An 18,535-nucleotide genomic window follows, 5' to 3' on the forward strand; every position below is an offset into this window, starting at 1 on the left:
AACTCTGTTCTCAGCTGTAACTCAGAGCATGACATATATCCATTGTCCAGCTATAAATCTATGGTTGTTATTATACTTTTATGAATCTGATTCATGCAGAAAGCATTGTCCCTGCAACTTTAATTAAGGAGTTAGGAATTTCCCCATTTGAATTCCTAGCATTCTGTACACTTTATTGCGTCTTCCCCCGTGAGCCCCAAGTGAGATATTTGGATTACAGATCCTTAGAAGAATAAAATCCATAAGCTCTAAATCAAGGATGGGTAAGTGGATTTGATCCAGCTTTAGAACTGACTTTGATGGTTCAAATTGCATTGAGTCTCTTAGGATTGGATCAATCATTAATATCTAACTTTTTAAAGCTGTAATTTTTGGTATTTGTTGGTATCAGGTTATTAAGATGTGGTCTCTTGTTCTTTGGTTTCTTGTTTCTGGGAAGCTCTCTAGTCTCTCACTTTGGTTCTACCAAAGCCAAGATTCTGTTTGACTCAAGATGAATAGGACAAAATCAGGTACAAAGCTGAGAGCAATCTACATATGACCTATTACATTAGACAATGTTAATTTTAATATAATGAGGTTGTGAACATTTATTTGTGCATATGCACAGGTGATTTTACACAAATACATAGAAATTATACATCTCTGATTGCCATTGGATCTTTAGGTTGGCTGCATATTTAGACATATTACATTCCAACCCCAGTCCCTATTTTCCATTCTAATGCTACAGATATACACAGCATAATAATAACAATACTAGTTCTTAAATACCAGCTCTGGTCTAAGGGTTTTACATAAGTTAACCCATTGAATGCTCATGGGTTAACTAACCAGTGAAGTCATTGCTATGATTATTACCATTTTACAGATGAGAAAACTGAGGCAACGAGAGGTAAAGCATCTTTCCCAAGATCACAGAGTCAGAAAATGGAAGAGCTATCAAAATGAGACCAAGCAGATCTGGCTCCGGAATTTATGATCTTCAGCATTCTGCTGCTCTGCCTGAACTGACATAACTGTCAGCACACATTTATTGACCATTTTTAGCCGGTACTGCTCTATCCTATCAGGGAAGAGAAGATGTTTAAGACTGTGTCATTGACCCCAAGGAGGTTGCAGTCAGGTCACGAGACAAGAAGTGCACACAGGGAAAACTTAGGGAGGAGTACATGCATGTTAATAACGTGTATTGGATGATTGCTCTGTGTCAGCTGCCGTACTAATAACTAAATCTGTGTAACCATGGAAAGTACTATTTCTATCTTGGTTTTACAAGAGAGGAAACTGGAGGTAAGTAATTGAAGTTGCACAGCTAGTAAGTAGCAGAACTGAGATTTGAACCTAGGCAGTCAGAATCCAGAGACCCTGCTCTTAGCCATTGTGTTCTACTGGATGTGAACCATCTTCAAATGTATGTGGCAGACAGCAGAAAAATGCTATTAGACCTTAGCAAGGTAGGAAGGGTGGCAATTCCGGTTAATCAGTTACTTAGCTAATTAATTAATTCAATATTTAATTGTTATCTTCATTGTCTCCAGCCATATTGAAATGCTTTTGGCTCTCTGAACCCAGTATATTCTCTTTTGTTTCCTGATCTCTGCACATTCTCTGCCAAGAACGTCCTTCATGCCCTGCCCCCCCTAGTACCAACCCACCCGCCAACTTTACCCCCTCTACCCCCACCATTGTGTGGCTAATTCCCACTCACCCTTCAGGTCTCAGCTTGAATCCCAAAGTGCCTGGGAAACCTTTCTGCCCTCCAAGTCTTTGGTGAGTGCAGTCACATGTAATCCCACCCCATCATAGCACCTACCACACTGAGGCATGTGCAGCTTTCCTTGTCTATCCATCCACTTCATGCTCTGCTCTCCTGCACCTCTCTCCCAACCAACACTCCCTCACCCACCCCAATAATAGTCTCTGAGCTTCTTGAATGCTGGAACTGGATCTTACTTCTTCTGTTGAATCGTAAGCTTCTAACACAATGCCTGACACATAACGCATGCTTTATAAATATTTTTTGGATGAACGACTGCGTTCTATGTGCCAGGCACTGTGCACATTAAACACTTATTATGTGACAACATTGACTAACATTTATTTTCATGATCTCATTGAAGTCTCATAATAATTCTCTCAGTATCTATTATTATTTCCATTTTACAGACAAGGGTACCAAGGCTCAGGACATTAAATAACATCCTCAAGATCAGATAGTTAGTAAATGGGGAGTTGGAATTAGAAATCAGGTCTGTATGACCCTCATCCTGTGCTATAGATGAGCCAGTAGTTGCAATACAGGTTCTAAAAGGCTTAATGTATTTGTCATAAGGCACACAGATGATGCAAAGGAGTCAGGTCCTCTCTGCTTGTGGTTGGTGGCGAAGACAGCAGGATCTTCACAGGGAGGTGATGCATAGACTTGATCTTGAAGGATAAGTCTGAGTTGGTTTGGGTGAGAACAAAGAGAGGGAACAGCAGGTGCTAAGCTCATGAGCTGTGAGATCCCAGTCTCTTCCTTCCAGGAGTGGTGAGGAGTCTTCTCTAACCAGAACAAAGGGAACAGGGGAGAAGCAGCACAGGGCACTTGGATTGGAGTGTAAGGAGCAGGAGCAACCAAGTGCAAGGGAGGAACTGGCAGGATTGGAGCAGAGACAAAAGGATGTACACACCTTAACTGTAAGAGGTTGAGTGTCAGTTCCTAGGGAAAGAATGTCATTACCAAACCCTGGAAGGCATGTTAAGTCAATGTGAAGTCAGGTGGGACATCAACTGGCAAATAGAGGGAAATAATTTCCCTCCATATTGCATAAGAAATAAGCGTCCAAAGCCTTTCACTTTGTTAGCAGCTCTTCAAATCACATGCTGTAGGCTGCTAAGTGGAGATCTGAAAGAGTGGAAAAGTAATCATAATGTACTTTAGATGCGCCTCCTCTTTCTTCTCATTCTCTTCTACCAATGCCAGCTGTTTTATCTATTGTTTGTATTGTAGTTTTTATTATTATTTATATGCTAGACGCTGCATTACATGCATTCTTTTATTTGTTTATTTTATTTATCCTTCCACCATGAAAGGTGTTATTATTTCCACTTTCTAGATAAGAAAATGAAAGATCAGAGAGTCTAAGTGACTTGTCCCATCCCACAGCTAGTAAGAAACAGCTAAGAATTAACCCTTGTGTATCTGACATCAAAAGCTATGATCTTAACCAATATCACAGGGATTAAAATAAGAATAATCACCAAATACTCATGCCTTCTCTCAGCCAAGCTTTCACGTAGATAATGCATGACAAATGGGACAAGATATTTGCTCTGTCTGGTCATTTAGTCCATTAATTCTCAAAGAGAAGATTCATCTAACATTCCCTTGCGGTATTCTCTGCAGCAGTTTCTTCCCTCTGTTTTCCTCTAGCTCATTTTCTCCTTCCACGTTTAGAAAACATGGGATATTTTGATGATTTTCTCAGTCATTAGAAATTCTCTTTTAGAATCTTAGATTTCTCCTTCAAGTCCACAGTTAGAATCTGCGAGAACAATTTCATGAAAGAGCTTTAAAAATAAATGTGTGGTGCCAGTGGCACTCTCAGTCTCCTTTTAATGAGAAATGGACAGGTTATTATGCTATTACAGGGAACATCCTATTTTTGGAGGCCATCTTAAGCTGTTCAGGATAATGTATCTCTATACGGCATCAGCCTCTTTGTTCCATAGATGCTATTTTTTAGAGTTTTATGAACAGCAAATGGCTCCTTAGGAGAACATCGTAATCACTCAATCTGGATTTTCCAGCAGTCTTGGTATAAGGATGATAAAATGCCCATGGGGCAGTGCCAATTTGAAAAGGATGATTAACTCCAGATTTACCATCCTTGGGACATTGTGAATGCCTGGATCAAGGTCTGATGTGTTCCATATAATGTGCAAGGGTGTACAAACATGCAGAGTTCCATTATGAGAAAGATTGGGAACAGAAGAGTACATTATTCATTCATTTAATCAACCAACAAATATATAGTTGTGCCTGCTCTGTATCAGGCACCGTTTAAGGTGCTGAGAATACTACAAAGTCCCTGCCCTCGAGGTGTTTACATCTTCTGCAAGAAGACAGGCATTAAATAACTAAATATATTACATCCTATCAGGAAAAGTAAGGCAAGATAAGGGGATAAGGAGTGACATGGATTGGACATGCTCTTTTATATAGAATGAGCAGGAAAGTCACTCTCTAAGGTCACATCTCAGCAGAGACCTTAAGGAAGTGACGGAGCAAGACTTGCAAATATCAGGGGAGGAGTGTTTCAGGCAATTATGGCAAAGTCCCTTGAATAGGGGTGTGTTTAAGGTGTAGCAGCATGGATGCCCTTGCGGCTGGAATAGAGTGAGTAAGGGAGAGAGTGATAGGAGATGCAGGTGAGATGCAAAGGAAGGTTGGAGTGCAGACCATCTAGCCTCATATAATCCCTGATAAAGAATTTAGATTTTATGCTGGGTGGATTGAGAAACCACTGCAAGGGTTTGAGCGGAGGGGAGACATGATATGACCTACTTTTTAAAAGGCTCCTTCTGCCTGCTCTGTGTAGAGTAGATGTAGAGGGCAAAAGTGGAAGCAAGGACGCCATAGGTATGAGGCTGTGTTAGTCCAGGCAAGAGGTGATGCTGGTTGGACCAGGGTTGTCATGGTAGAGATAGCGAGTGGGGATCAAATTCTGGATATTTAAAAGGAGGAGCTGACAGAATTTGCTAATACGTTGAATATGAGAGAAAGAAAGGAATCAAGAATTTTTACCTGCATATCTAGAAGAATGGAGGTGTTATTTAGTGAGATAGGAAATTTTTCGGGAGAAACAGACTAAGGAGGTTAGAGTATTATCTCCTTTTGGACATGTTCAGTGTGAGATGCGTGTCGAACTCCATGTAGAGTTGTAGAGGAGGCATTTAGGTAGTGAATCTGGAGGTCAGGGAAGAGGTCTGGGCTGAAGGTTTTAATTTGGGAGTCGTGAGCCTGTGTTAATACATGAGATTAGATAAAATCATCTAGGCAAGTGTTGGCAGGAAAATAAATTCTTGGTCTCTTCAAGGGGTTCAGTTATATTATCAACTTGGTACATCTCCCACATGTTATTTCATTCCACCCCTTGAGAGGGTGCAATGCTCTCATGCTTTTTCTAAACTGACTTAAAGTTAAGTGCCACTCAAGCTAACCCCAAATTTTGTTTTTAAAATTATTAGAGATTTAACAGAGGGCAGCAAAGCAGATGGTATACTTTGTACAAAAACAGAGCGGTTCTGAGCAGCTTTCCTGCTCTACCTTTTGTGAAATAAATCGGTGTGGCCCAACCACACGGTGGTGCATTCAGAATGCCCATTCCTCCCAAATATCTACCAGTGTCACAGTGTGTTTCTGGAATCTTCTCAGTGGTAATTGTAGCTACTGGTCAAGTCCAGAACCATTTTGCCTTTTACTTTATGATTTCATCCTAAATGTATATTTAGCAAAGCAGTGGCTTAAAAGGAGGAGAGTTGTGGATACTCCACCTAGGGGTAGCCACTAGTATCCCATACTGGGGAAGGCAAGTAAGATAATGCAGAGTGAACCACACTCTGAAAGTGAGTTGTGGCTACATGCCTATTTCACTGTAACTCTTATGCATAAAGAAAAGATGTTGCAGTGATTGTGAAAAGGAACATATGAACTATTTCTACACCAAGCCCCATAAATAGAATCTGTTGTGACAAGAATGAGATTCAGAGTGTTTGATTCAATAGGATGGGGAGACAAAGATACAGAGAGAAGATATATCCACTGGGCTGGAGCAGGTCCATGCAGTGCAGAGAGCTGCCAGAGGTTGGAACGTCAAGCCAGGCAGGCATATAGAGGACATGTGGACAAATAAGTGTAGATGGTCATGCTGTTGATGGATGGCATCAGGTTATAAAGGTGCTCTGAATACACCAAAGCATGGCAAAGGAGGCACAAGAAGAATAACCCTTGCAGAAGTCAAAACTGAGAGGTCTAGCCATTCATAGGTGTAAGTAACTAGCCACAAGCCTGGGCTAGAGCCAGGACTCTGGTTTTAGGATAGGAGGAATGGTTACCTACGGCCATCGGAACAGGCCAAGAAGGGCCATTTGACTTTGGTCTTACATTTTCTTAGAACCTCCAATTTAGAATTTCAACTTTATCTCCTGTATCAGAGTTGCAGCAGAAAGTAGATACACTTTCAAATTGGATAATTTTTGGAGAGCTTAATGAAGGGGCTATTACCAAAGTACTGGCCACATGTAGAGAAACCACAAGGGATAATGTGCAGTACCCTGGAGCTAGTGATAGTGGGGAGCTGTTACCCAGATCTGAAGGGATGCACGAGGGAGTTGTAAGCAATACTTGGAGCAAGAGAGGCTGTGTGGAGCAGACAACCTCGTATGAGCTAAGATCATAGGTTGAGAGAGGCAGCCAGCCCATGGTGACCCAGCAGGGTAGGAGCTGAGGAATTATAGTTCTGACCCCATCTCATCAACCCTCCAACCTCCTGCAACTTCTACCCACTGGCTAACCCAATAGGAAACCAAAGGCAAGGGAACATGTTGAGTTGTCCATACAAGCCAGCCTCAGTGTAGAGTAGGATATAGCGATGAAGAGTAGATCTGCAGGGACTAAGAAACATCACCCAACGCATCTCCTGATGAGGACACAGGTACACTACTGTACTACAGGTACGGGTACAGTGATTGGACTATAGAGTCCATTCCTTCTACATTTCTTATAATATATTTTGAATTGATTTTAGAAATTCTATAATTTTCTTGAGACTAACACAATAATATTAGGTTGAATATTTTTTGTGTTAAAAGCATCAGTTTGTTCAAAGTAAACATTTAAAGAATGGCACAATTTTAAAACATTTTTGGAATTTTGTGTATGTGCACATGCATGCTCATGTCTGTATTACTTTTTAAATATGTGGGAACCTAGATCTTTCTTAAGCATGAGGACAACATTGGGTCCAGCTTCCTGACTTGGTCTTCAAGCAGATGATCAGGTGCAGAAGAACAAGAAATCATTTGTTAGGACAGAGATGAAAGATAGGGGTCTTGGTTCAAAGGCCACATATCAGGACTGGGGCAAAGGACTAAAGGCAGGCTAGAGTTAAGCTGACTCAAAGTTTGTTATTGAGTCCTGAAGTAGGACTCTTTAAATGTTTCTGATGAAGAATCAAATTGGTTATAGGGCCTGGAGAATAGAGCTGAGTCTGGAGGGGGAGACCTCCAGGGGGAGACTTGGCTCCAAGTACAGGTGAGAGAAAGGATAAGGACTCAGAGAACGAAGCATTTGCTTGCAGAGGCAATTGATGTCAATATCCTTTCTTCCAAGGGTAGCTGCTTCTAGCTGTTTGCTCACCTGTGCATATGGTGCTATCCCGATAGGAGGAGAATCAGATTTTTCTTAATTGCACGCTAGTTTACTTGGCCTGACCCCAAAATTGCAACCTCCTGGAACACTGAATTGAATTACATAGTGGGTAAGGCTGGTAGAAACTAGAAATTTTATTTAAAAGCTGAGTTATCCAATACAGTGATTTCCAGAAGTTTAAATAATCTTGAAAGTATGGAGCTTGAATCCCTTTGTAAGGCCCTCTGTGATATCTTTAACTTTTCATAGCATTTAAATGAAGACAGCTGTGATATTAAAACAGAAAACATAGATGGTAGGTACAAGCAAATATTAAGAATTTTTTCATAAGTTTTCTTGCATGATATTAGCAGAGAGTGGCAGAATAACTCATATTTTTTCCCTGAATTTGTAGCAAGTGTTTATTGCCTTAATTTTGACTATAATGCTATGGCTTAGTAAAATGCTTCATTTTAACAGAATTAAGTCTTGCTACTTTTTCTGCCCCCATAATTGGTATAGCTGTTGAGATTGTAACCCTAAATAATTAACGACAATGATTTAACTTCAAACTAAAATATTATAAAATTTAAAATATTCATTAGTACACAATTATATTGTGAAAGATACTAAGACACTGCTCTCTCACTTTCAGTAAAATATGTCCAGAATGCTGATTTTATTAATTTGTATGAGCTTTCAGATGATGGAATACGTAGGCTGTTTCTGCACTGAGAAATTAAAGGATAAATTTAGATAATTATAATTTAAGTACTTAAACTTTTTTTTAATAGTATCCAGGCAATTGAGGTCAAAGGGAGGCTTTGATTTGATTTTGAATTCTTTAATTATTTAGGTATCTCAGTTTTTAACTTTATTCTGTGAATGTGCACATGTAGTCAAAACATACTTCTAATATTTTATTAAAGTTTATTATTTCTCAGTTTTACCATGCTTTTTAAGAAAATGAATATATTAACATAAGGAAAAAGCAGAAAATATAAATCATCTATGGCCTCACAATCTAAAGATAACACCTATAAACATGTAGGTATATAATAGAGCTTTTAATGTGAAACATCAAAATGACCATTCTTGTACAGATTTTCAAAAAACACCACTGTATATAGAAAAATATGACCATACTTGTACAAATTTTTAATAGAGAATGATTTAATTACAATTTGTGCGTCTCTCAGTGGCTCCACCTTGGGTTAAAAGTTTTATTTTAAATTGATTCTGATTTCTGATATTTCAAATGATTTGTTTAAACTAAATGCCTTGATTTTTGATAATCCCCCATTAACTATAATTAATCTCAGAAGATTCTAGGATCTCAGGGTAGAAACAGACCTTAAAAGTAATCTGGTTGGCTCCTAATTCTGATGCTAGGCCTCTTCTTCAGTATTTCTGCTTGTGTTTGTCAAGCCTGGACTTGATTGCTTTTATTAATGAAAGACTCACTTCCTTTTGGGGATTTTCAGTCTTGAAATAATTTTGATTGCTTGAAAATATTTCCTGATGTTGTTTCACAGTCTATCTCTATTTGGTCTCTCACCCTCAGAAGCATCAAAGAAGGTCTCATCTCTCTTCTACATGACAGCAGCCCAACCACAAAATTAAACACAGCCATAAATTCTCCCTATCCTCTCAACTTCTTTCCCTGTGTTTCCTCTTCTTTAGCATAAGTGCTGCACATTCCCTTAGACCCTCTTTATATTTCACTTTCAAAATACCTAACAAACTGTGTTGGAAACAGCAGATAACTTTAGTCTATTATTATAGAAACTATCAGGTTCATGAAGGAATATTATTTAAATTAGATACAAATTTGTTATGAAAAATAATTGTAATATTTATTTTTTCCTAGAGAGATAAAAGTCAATGCATTGTTGTGTTGAAATTGGGCAATGTAATTTGCAATATTTATCTTTCAGTGATATTTTATTGGGCTATTAAAACTCATACTTAATTCAATAAATTGGATTTTTTAAAGGCCTCCTTAGATTCGTTCCGTATATTTATGGACCACCAGCAACTGGACATGGGATGTTCCTGAAATTCTTAGCTCTTTAACTATCCCAGCACATTACTAATGCACTATAGAATTTCACAAATTATCTAGTACCAAGATCTGGCTCTTTGAATACATTGCATTTAAAAGCAAAAAGTTCCAAATCTACATGCTTAATTATACAGTATTATCATTTCTATCCCTAATTCCTTAATCAAAACAGTCATTAGCAATGCAAATAATAAAGGAAATTGGATTACTAGGAAAATAAAGATTAGTGACTCTGAGATCAGATAGCTGGTTTTAGAAAGTCAAGTTGAAATTGGGCTCTATTTTATATTCAAATAAATAAGGTAACTACTTTGTTATAAAGCTTTTTAGTTTTAAGGCTAAAGCACTAAGTATTCTTATTTCCTTTGATGCAATTTTTTTTTTTTTTTTGGTGAGGAAGATTGGCCCTGAGCTAACATCTGTTGCCAAACTTCCTCCTTTTGGTTGAGGAAGATTGTCCCTGAGCTAACATCTGTGCCAGTCCTCCTCTATTTTGTATGTGGGATGCCACCACACCATGGCTTGATGAGTGGTGAGTGTAGGTCTGCGTCCGGGATCTGAACCTTCCAACCTCGAGCCGCCAAAGCAGAGCGTACGAACATAACCACTATGCCACCGGGCCCGCCCCTCCTTTGATGCAAATTTTGCATGAAATCCATAAGTAGCAAGGGATTAAACTATTATGTGTTTTAACAGAATGACCTATAACAGGTTGACTCACTCCAAATCAGAGACAATGCTTTTTGGGATGTCATTTGCAAAACTGGTTTTTGGTGGGTTAAATCAAAAGCATTTCTTTTTAGGTCTCAAGTTTTGAATGGTTGTTTATGTGGCTGGAGTCCTTGGAGTTAAGTATTTTTATTTTAACTATTTAACTGAAAGCAGGGCATTACATCTGAACATGAGTTCCAAATAATTCATTGAGAAAAAACAAAGCAGTACTTGGGAGAACTAAGATTAATTAATTAATTAATGCGCCTACCAAGGCAAAGATTGGCAAAGGGGCCTATGTGAGCTCCCACCTCCACGACAGTCTTACTCTGTGCCCTGGAGGCTGGTTAAATTCACTGGGCCTATGTGTGAATAATGCAAAAAGCATCTCAGTTATTTAGATTTCTAGATTGTACATATTAGATGTATAAATATTAATAAAAAATTGCTGCCCTTAAATATTACATGTCACAGTTAATATTCTGCACTCTCTGTCTAGATATCTGCTTTTCAATATTTGCTGTTAGAACTTTATTAATAAATCTGAAGCTCGTTTTTTCCCTATGTGTGAATTTTATGTGGAACACCATGTTCAAACTACTAAGAGAAAATCAATATGGGCCATTCATTTATTGAAGGAAGATAGGAATGTAGCATGTGCCCTGCAGTTTTAGCAATATAAGATATTACTCAGATAAATGTTATCGTAGATGCAATATGCTTCGTCTTGTGTTTAACATAGCAGAGGAATGTTTCACTGTCTCACAGGGCCACAGAGGTTTCCCATCATAGAAGAGATAGAACAACAAGATATCAAGGATGCCGAAGAAGAGCTTCCTGCGTTGGTGGGAGACTCCATGGCAGTGGCTCTCAACTTGGCTGTCCATTGCAATCCCCTTGGGAGCCTTACAAAATTCTAATGCCTGGGTCCTAGCTTCAGGGATTCTGATTTGATTGATCTGGTAAGGTTTGGGCATTGGGAATTTTAAAAGTTTCTCAGGTGATTCTAATGAGCAGACACAACTGAGAACAGCTGTTCTAAAATCACTTCTAACTGAGATTCGAGATCTCTTCTAATCTGATTCTATAATTTTAAAATCTAATCTGGTTCTATGATTTTTAAAGCTATGCTCTTAAAGAAAACCCTAGACCTGCAAACTAATCCACAAAAAGAGATTCTGTGGTCAAATAAACTTGGGACATCCTCTAGGAGAAATTCGATTCACCTTGACATGTTAAAGACAATAGTGAAGAAACTTGTCTTATCAAGGGTTTCCCAGAATTTTTAACCAGTATGCTCATTTTTTATAAAACCTATTATGATCCTATGCAACCGTCATTCTGTGTTCTACACATGGGTTATGCTGCTACGTGTTTTGTTGATTTGTTTTGAACTCCGTGTTTAAAAAAGGATATTCCCACATTAGTTGCTTATCTATCTGTACATTACACCACAAAATGGACTGAGCACTTATTGGTCAAGCGGTCTTATATTGGTCATTATTATATCTGTGTGGCTGTTGCATAAAGTGCATGTTGGTATGAACCTCTCTGGAGATACCTTTTCTCTGGGGCTATTCCCCTTGGACTTGGTGTTTATTAATGCAAAGGGCCTGGTATTAAGGCCATCCATCTTTAGTGCCCTACATGACAGCAAGCAGGAAAGGGCTACCAGTCTTATTTGAAAGTTACCATCTTACCAGTTACTTAAATCTCCTTTAATTGACTCTCTCTACAGCTTTAGTCAAGAATTCCTTGTCTTAAAATGCTTTTCTCTGTCTGAAAATATCTTAAAATCATAAAAACATTATGGATTGTGTTTCTTTAGCAGGGAAGAGAGCTGGAAGATTTGGGATGTAGAAAGAGTGGAGAATGGAGTGATCAAGGAGGTAGTGGTATAACCAAGAAAGGGAGTTTTACTCACAAATGAGAGTCAGATTGAGGGGATGGTAAATTGGCCTTGAGGCTGGAGAAGGCAGTAGACATGTCATTTATCATTTCTCCTTGGGTAGAAATGAAGATGTGACTAGAATACACACCAAACAGCAAAGCTACTCTTGCTGTTTACTTCACATCTCAGGTGTTGTCTTATTTGTTTCTTGGCAGCATGCCGACTTGGCCTCCCCTGCATTCATTTTCTTTCCTTGGCTTCTGTAACTGTGTACCCTCATTGTTTTTCTCCTCCGGCTTTAACTGCTCCTTCTGGTCTCCCCCAAGTTGATGAAGACACTCTTGCTCTTTGCTCCCACGGTGGCCTTTGCATACTTACTTCCATTATGATACTGGCTCCAGGTAACGAAAAACTGTCTTTAGTTTTATCTTAACCATATTATCTTTATATTAAATACATACCAAAATAATATAACTTTATATTTAGTGTAATATCCTTAAGAGCAGGAAGTGCACTGTTCATTCATGGCAGACAGTTAACAGGGTGTCAACAAATATTTGTTAAACTAAATTAATTGATTGATCTCATAAACACTCAAGAGTTCCAATAGGGAAATGGAGTCAAGGCCAGCAAGAACCACCACCAAAAAGAATAGCGACTTATCTTTCTAATGTACACATGCTTTTTGTCACTTAAAAAGATCATTCTTTTTGATTATAGAACTGATGTTTGTTGTAGAAGATTTAAAAAAAAAAGGAAGAAATAAAGAACATAAAAACAATGCACAAACCCAGCATCCCAAACTAACCATTGTAAATAATTTTGAGTATTTCTTTTCAGATCTTTTTCTATGCATATGTAGGGGTCTATCTATCTATCTAAATTATAAGAGAATTTAGATCATACTGAAAAAATGATTTTGTACCCCTTTCATCCAATGTTATATTCTTTCATTTGACAGTTATTTAGAGTGCTTAATATCATGTTAATTAAGCACAGTTTTAAGTTTTAGGGACACATTAGTGAACAGTCTCGAGTGTTTTCCTGAAAACTTGATTTTTAATGACGTACTAATATTTCATATTTTAGGTTAACATAATCCATTTAACAAATTCCTGACTGTTGTTGTTACCATTTCACACTATTCTTAGTAATCCTGCAACAAGTACGCCTATTCATAAATCTTTGTGTTCTTCTCCGAGTATTCACTTAAGATAGAAGGGTAGTTATCAGATTATAAAGTATGAATTTTTTAAAATGTTGATTAGAGGTACTTCCGTGGAAGGTTGTAATAATTTATAAACCCTGCCCCATAGTAGTGTATGGGAGTATACATCCTGCCACCCTCACTGGTATTAACTTGTACTTTCACTGTTAAATATATTTGTCTGCCTATATATTGCCTCATATTAGATTATTTATTCTAGTATGTCTAATGTTCACATTATTTTTTTTTCCATTTTTTGTGAGGGAGATCTGCCCTGAGCTAACATCTGTTGCCAATCCTCTTTTCTTTGCTGAGGAAGGTTAGCCCTGAGCTAACATCTGTGCCCATCTTCCTCTATTTTGTATATGGGATGCTGCCACAGCATGGCTTGATGAGCAGTGTGTAGATCTGTGCCCGGGATCCGAACCCACAAACGCTGGGCTGCTGAAGTGCAGTGCGCGAACTTAACCATTACACCACCAGGCCAGCCCCCAACATTCTTACATAAATATATAATCTTTGTTTTTCCATTAATTTTTATTGATTTTCACTGAATATGACCATTCAGAAAATACAGACTTTAAAGAAAACCCTGAAAAACCTATTTTTAAGGATTTTCTTTTGAGGATCTAAGTTGTATTTTAGCCTACTGGCAAAAGTCCTGGGGTTTTCAAAATGGTTTCTTGCTAGTTGCTTTTCTTGGTAGCATATTCGGTTCAGGTGCTCACATTCAGTAGAGGTACATTAAGCAGGGCAGATGTTCAGTGAAAGTCAAGTGTCCTTCAAAGAGTAATAACAGCATCGCAGGGGCTCCCTTTGAGTGTGAAGCCTTCTCTGAGACCCAGCATAATAATTTATTGGGAGAATCCCATCACATCAGTCTTTTCATGAAAAAAGAATCCAGCTTAACCTGCATCAAAATATCTGATAGCACTGCCCACTGTGGAATGCCATCTCTGTTTGTAGACATATTAATGGAAAAGGTCTAGGTGTTGTCACAAAGAACAGTCTTGATCCCAATTGCTAATTAATAAAATGCTCAAATTTCTGAAGGCAAATTATTAACTTCTTAAAAGGAAGACATATCCAAGGACAAGAAATGCCATTCATCAAGGATTTCTAAGTGTTAATACAATGTAGTCTAAATGGATGGGATGCTATTTAGTTTAATTAAAAGAAATAAAAAATAACTGTGTATTCTCCATCTAAGATGGTCACCATGTTGAGGATGCAATAAGAAATTAAGGGGAGTTCGCTGGTCTCCAGAGTGAAGCGTCTTTGCTTTTGGTACAAAAGGTGGGGCTACTGGACGACTCCATGTTTTAAGTGATTCTGAGTCTAGCTTTATAGCTTCTTTCTATGTCCTCTTTTCTTTTCATAGTTTGCTTCTTTGCTTCCCATGAACACACACTCCTTAGAATTTATACAGCTTGTTTTTTCTCTTGCTTCTATTGTGCAATCAGGAAGTCAGAGCAGACCTGCATAGAGTAAATCAAGGTTTCTCAACCTTGGCACCATTAGATGGATAGTTCTTTGTTGAGAAAGGCTATCCTGTGCATTGTAGAATGTTTAGCAGCATCCAGGGCCTCTGCCCACTAGATGCCAGTAGCACTCCTTTCCCCCAGTTGTGACAACCAAAAATATTTCCAGATATTGCCAAATGTCCTTTGGGAGGCAAAATTGCCCCTGGTTGAGAACCATCAGAGTAAATGTAAAGTAAATGTGGCCCAGTTTTCCTAACGGATCCTCTGTTTCACCTCTTGGCACGCCACATTCCACTGTCCACCCAACAGCCATACTGGTCTTTCCTAAAAATAAGATCTTGTCACCTCCCTACTTATAACATTCCAATGGCTTCTCATGGCACTGCAATAAAACCTGAACTCCTTGCAGCATGCTTTAAGACCCTTCATAATCTTGCCCCAGCCTACTCTCTGACCTCACAGGCTACCCCACTTTCTTCTTCTACATTTATCCTGGTCAAAGTTACCACCTCAGAGAGGCCTCTCCTGCTCACCTATGAACATAGCCCCTCCCTCCTTCCAGTCACTCTATTATATCATCTGGTTTATTTTCTCTGTAAGCACATATGTCAACCCGAGATTACCTAGTACCTTCATTGGTTTACTAGTTTATTGTCTTTTCCCAAGCACAGCAGAATGCAACCTCCATTAGTACAAAGGGCATTTCTATTTTGTTTCTACTTCTTTCCTGATGCCTAGGACAAACCTAGTACCTTATAGGTTCTCAAAAAATATGCTATGAATGAATGAATAAATAAATGGGTACAAATAGACAGAGGTAGTGACTTGGTATATGTATTTTCTCTTTTTCCGTATTCAAATTTAACAACTCAGTAATGTTTCAAATAGTCAGACCAGTACAGAGAACAAGGTAAGCATCCTTATGTATCTACTGTCCAGACAATGGATCTCGAGGTGCAAAGGATGAAGTGTACCATTATATATTTGACAGAATCAGGGTGCATATATATACAATATTTTACAAACAGATCATCAAGACTTTTTCCATCTATATAAATCAACTGCTATGTATTAAGTATTTATCAAAGGTGGAATGCTGAAAAGAACAAGATTCATTTCCCACCATCAAGGGGCTCACAGTCTGGTGGGTGGGCAGGCACAGACAGGAGACCATTCCAGATAGTCTGATAAGTGCTTCAATGGGAAATGAAGCATCAGGGGCTAGGGGAGCATTTAAGAGAAACTCTGGAATAGATGGGAGCTAGACTATATGTGTTGGAAATCAAGGAAGCCTGACTCAGAGCCCTCTGATGTGTTTTGGTAGAGAGACACTCACATGGCTAGAGAAGGGAGCGTGCTTATATACCCTGCCTCACTAAGTGAGGCCTCATAGCCGTTGGCACTTGGCCGTGCTCCATGGCCCCAGGAGCCTCCAGATTTGGAAGGCCTCTGGTTTCTTCATTTCTTTTGCTTTCTACTTTTGCTTTAATATATGTGCAACTCCTAGAGTTCCATACTTCCAAAAAACCTTCTGAGCCAGTACAAAAAAAATTTGCTTTGGGGAACTTCCAAACATTTGTCAATTGCCATCGTCTGCTTTTTCACTGCAACATTTAGGCAAATCTGGACTATCTAACAGTAATATAATATTGATATTATGCCCTCAATCATGGGTCCAATATAAATTTTGTGCCCAAACACTTCCTTTCCTTTTTTAGTATGGCACTATTTAAGCGAGGAGCGGGGGCAGTGGTATGTTCAGGTATTTTCCATAATTCCAAAAAATGTGACTAGGATATTGAGGTGTGGTTAACTAATGGGAAACTTATAAGAGTATTTTTTAAAACGTTTTTCAGAGAAAGTTTACGACCTAGTAAGTCCAGCTCATTAGTTCTTCAGTTGAGTAATTGCTCAATGTGGTTTAATCCATTGGGTTCTTCAGGGAACAGCAACCAGGGCAGTGAAAATTCTTGTAATTATTACATGGCAGTGTGACACAAGAACTCAAAAGGAAAATATTTCTTAGATTAATATATGAGAGGAAATTCACACTCCTCTTGATTTTGGGGGTGGGCAGAAGCTATGCACACTTTCTTCAGTTATGTTTTCTGTGTGATTTCAAATATGTCAGTCATTCAGATGTCGACAGGCACAGAGAGTAGCTCAAACAGAAGTAGTTGAGAGTTTTCCACTCCTCATCTGAAGATGACTGGGTAATCATCCTGAGAATAAGACTCTTTCCTTTCCTATTATTCTGCTTAAAATTTGAACCTGTCCCCCCACCTTTTTTTTTGGCAACTTCTTTGCCTCTAGCGGTGTACTGAGATGGTTTTTGTGGTCTTTACTTTTGTTGTCATTAGTTGAATTTATGCAGGACTTTCTTAAACTGCCTTTATGATCCCATGTCTCCCCCACAGGCAAAGTAGTCACACTCTTCACAAGGCTGGGGTAGGCAGTCAGCAATAAGGAACTTCTCATCTTCCCCCAGGGTTAAAGATATCCACTTTCCAGTCTGTTCCTGCCCCTGTGGACACAAATGTCAAAATCCGTATTGCTGGTGGCATTTGAAATGGTATATGCACAGTTCAGGAAGCATAACTGTTTACCCATTAATCACTCTGGGCCACCAGTCAAAATATTTTCTCTGCAAAAATGCCTTTCCTATTTTGTACCAATTAATATTGGATGGAACTCAAGAGTCACAGTTAATCTGTGGCAAAGCTTTTATTTACTGTCAGGCATGCAGACATGAAAAATGTTCAATGCAATATTTTAATTAATAAAAATATGCTGAGAAGTGTATTTTTCTGAAGTAGATTTTTATTACACTTCATTACAGTTCCAAATTTAATGGACACATATATTATGTCCTGTCACCATGGGAACCACATCAAGACAGGCTTTTTATAGGCTGTTGGATGTAGTTATAAAACTCTCACAAAGACAAAATTGTTTCTTGTAAGTTTAAAAGAAGCTCTGCTCATTTACAGTATGTATGATTTACTGTGGAGCTTGAGGCAATAGAGAAGGTCTTTATTTGATTTAGAGACTAACAATTCTTTTTATGAAGCTCTTAAGTTTTAATTATTTCTGGTCTATGTTCACGAAGATATAACTTGGCTTATTATGAAAGTAAATTAAAAAAACATGCCAACTTTGTATAACATGAAAAAGAAAATTCTTTCTTATAACTGTTTAAAAAGCAAAACACCTTTGAAAACAAAAATTTCCAAACATGCATAAAAGTAGGAACTACAATGAGCCCCAATACCCAGCTTTAATAACCATCAACATTATCTGTACTTATTTTATTTAGCCCCCTGCCACCACCGCTTTTGTGGTTGAAGTATTTTAAACAAAATCTCAGCCATTATATCATTTTACTATCAAATACTTTAGTATGCTTCTTAAAAAAGGAAAAGGGCAACAAAAAGGACTACATAGTGAACAACTTTCTATATTCAGTAAAAAATATCATAAAACAATATGACAGAACAGAGACCAAACATACAGATCATATCAACAAACATAACAGGCTCACCTCACTTATTAAAAGGGAAAAGAAAGGATTTTCAGATTGCCCAAAAAAACAAAATCTTGCTCTTCGCTGTTTAAAAGGGACATACCTAAGATTAAATGATTTTGAAGGTTAAAAACAAAAGAATAGGAAACTGAATTAAAAAAAGGAAAGGTCTTGATATAGGCAAAGTAGAATTAACGTCCAAAATGCTAAAATATTTAAAGGAGGATATTTTGTAATGCTAAAGGCTGAAAATCACAA

Source organism: Diceros bicornis, chromosome 21 (assembly GCF_020826845.1).
Source record: "Diceros bicornis minor isolate mBicDic1 chromosome 21, mDicBic1.mat.cur, whole genome shotgun sequence".
In the NCBI taxonomy this organism is placed as follows: Eukaryota; Metazoa; Chordata; class Mammalia; order Perissodactyla; family Rhinocerotidae; genus Diceros; species Diceros bicornis.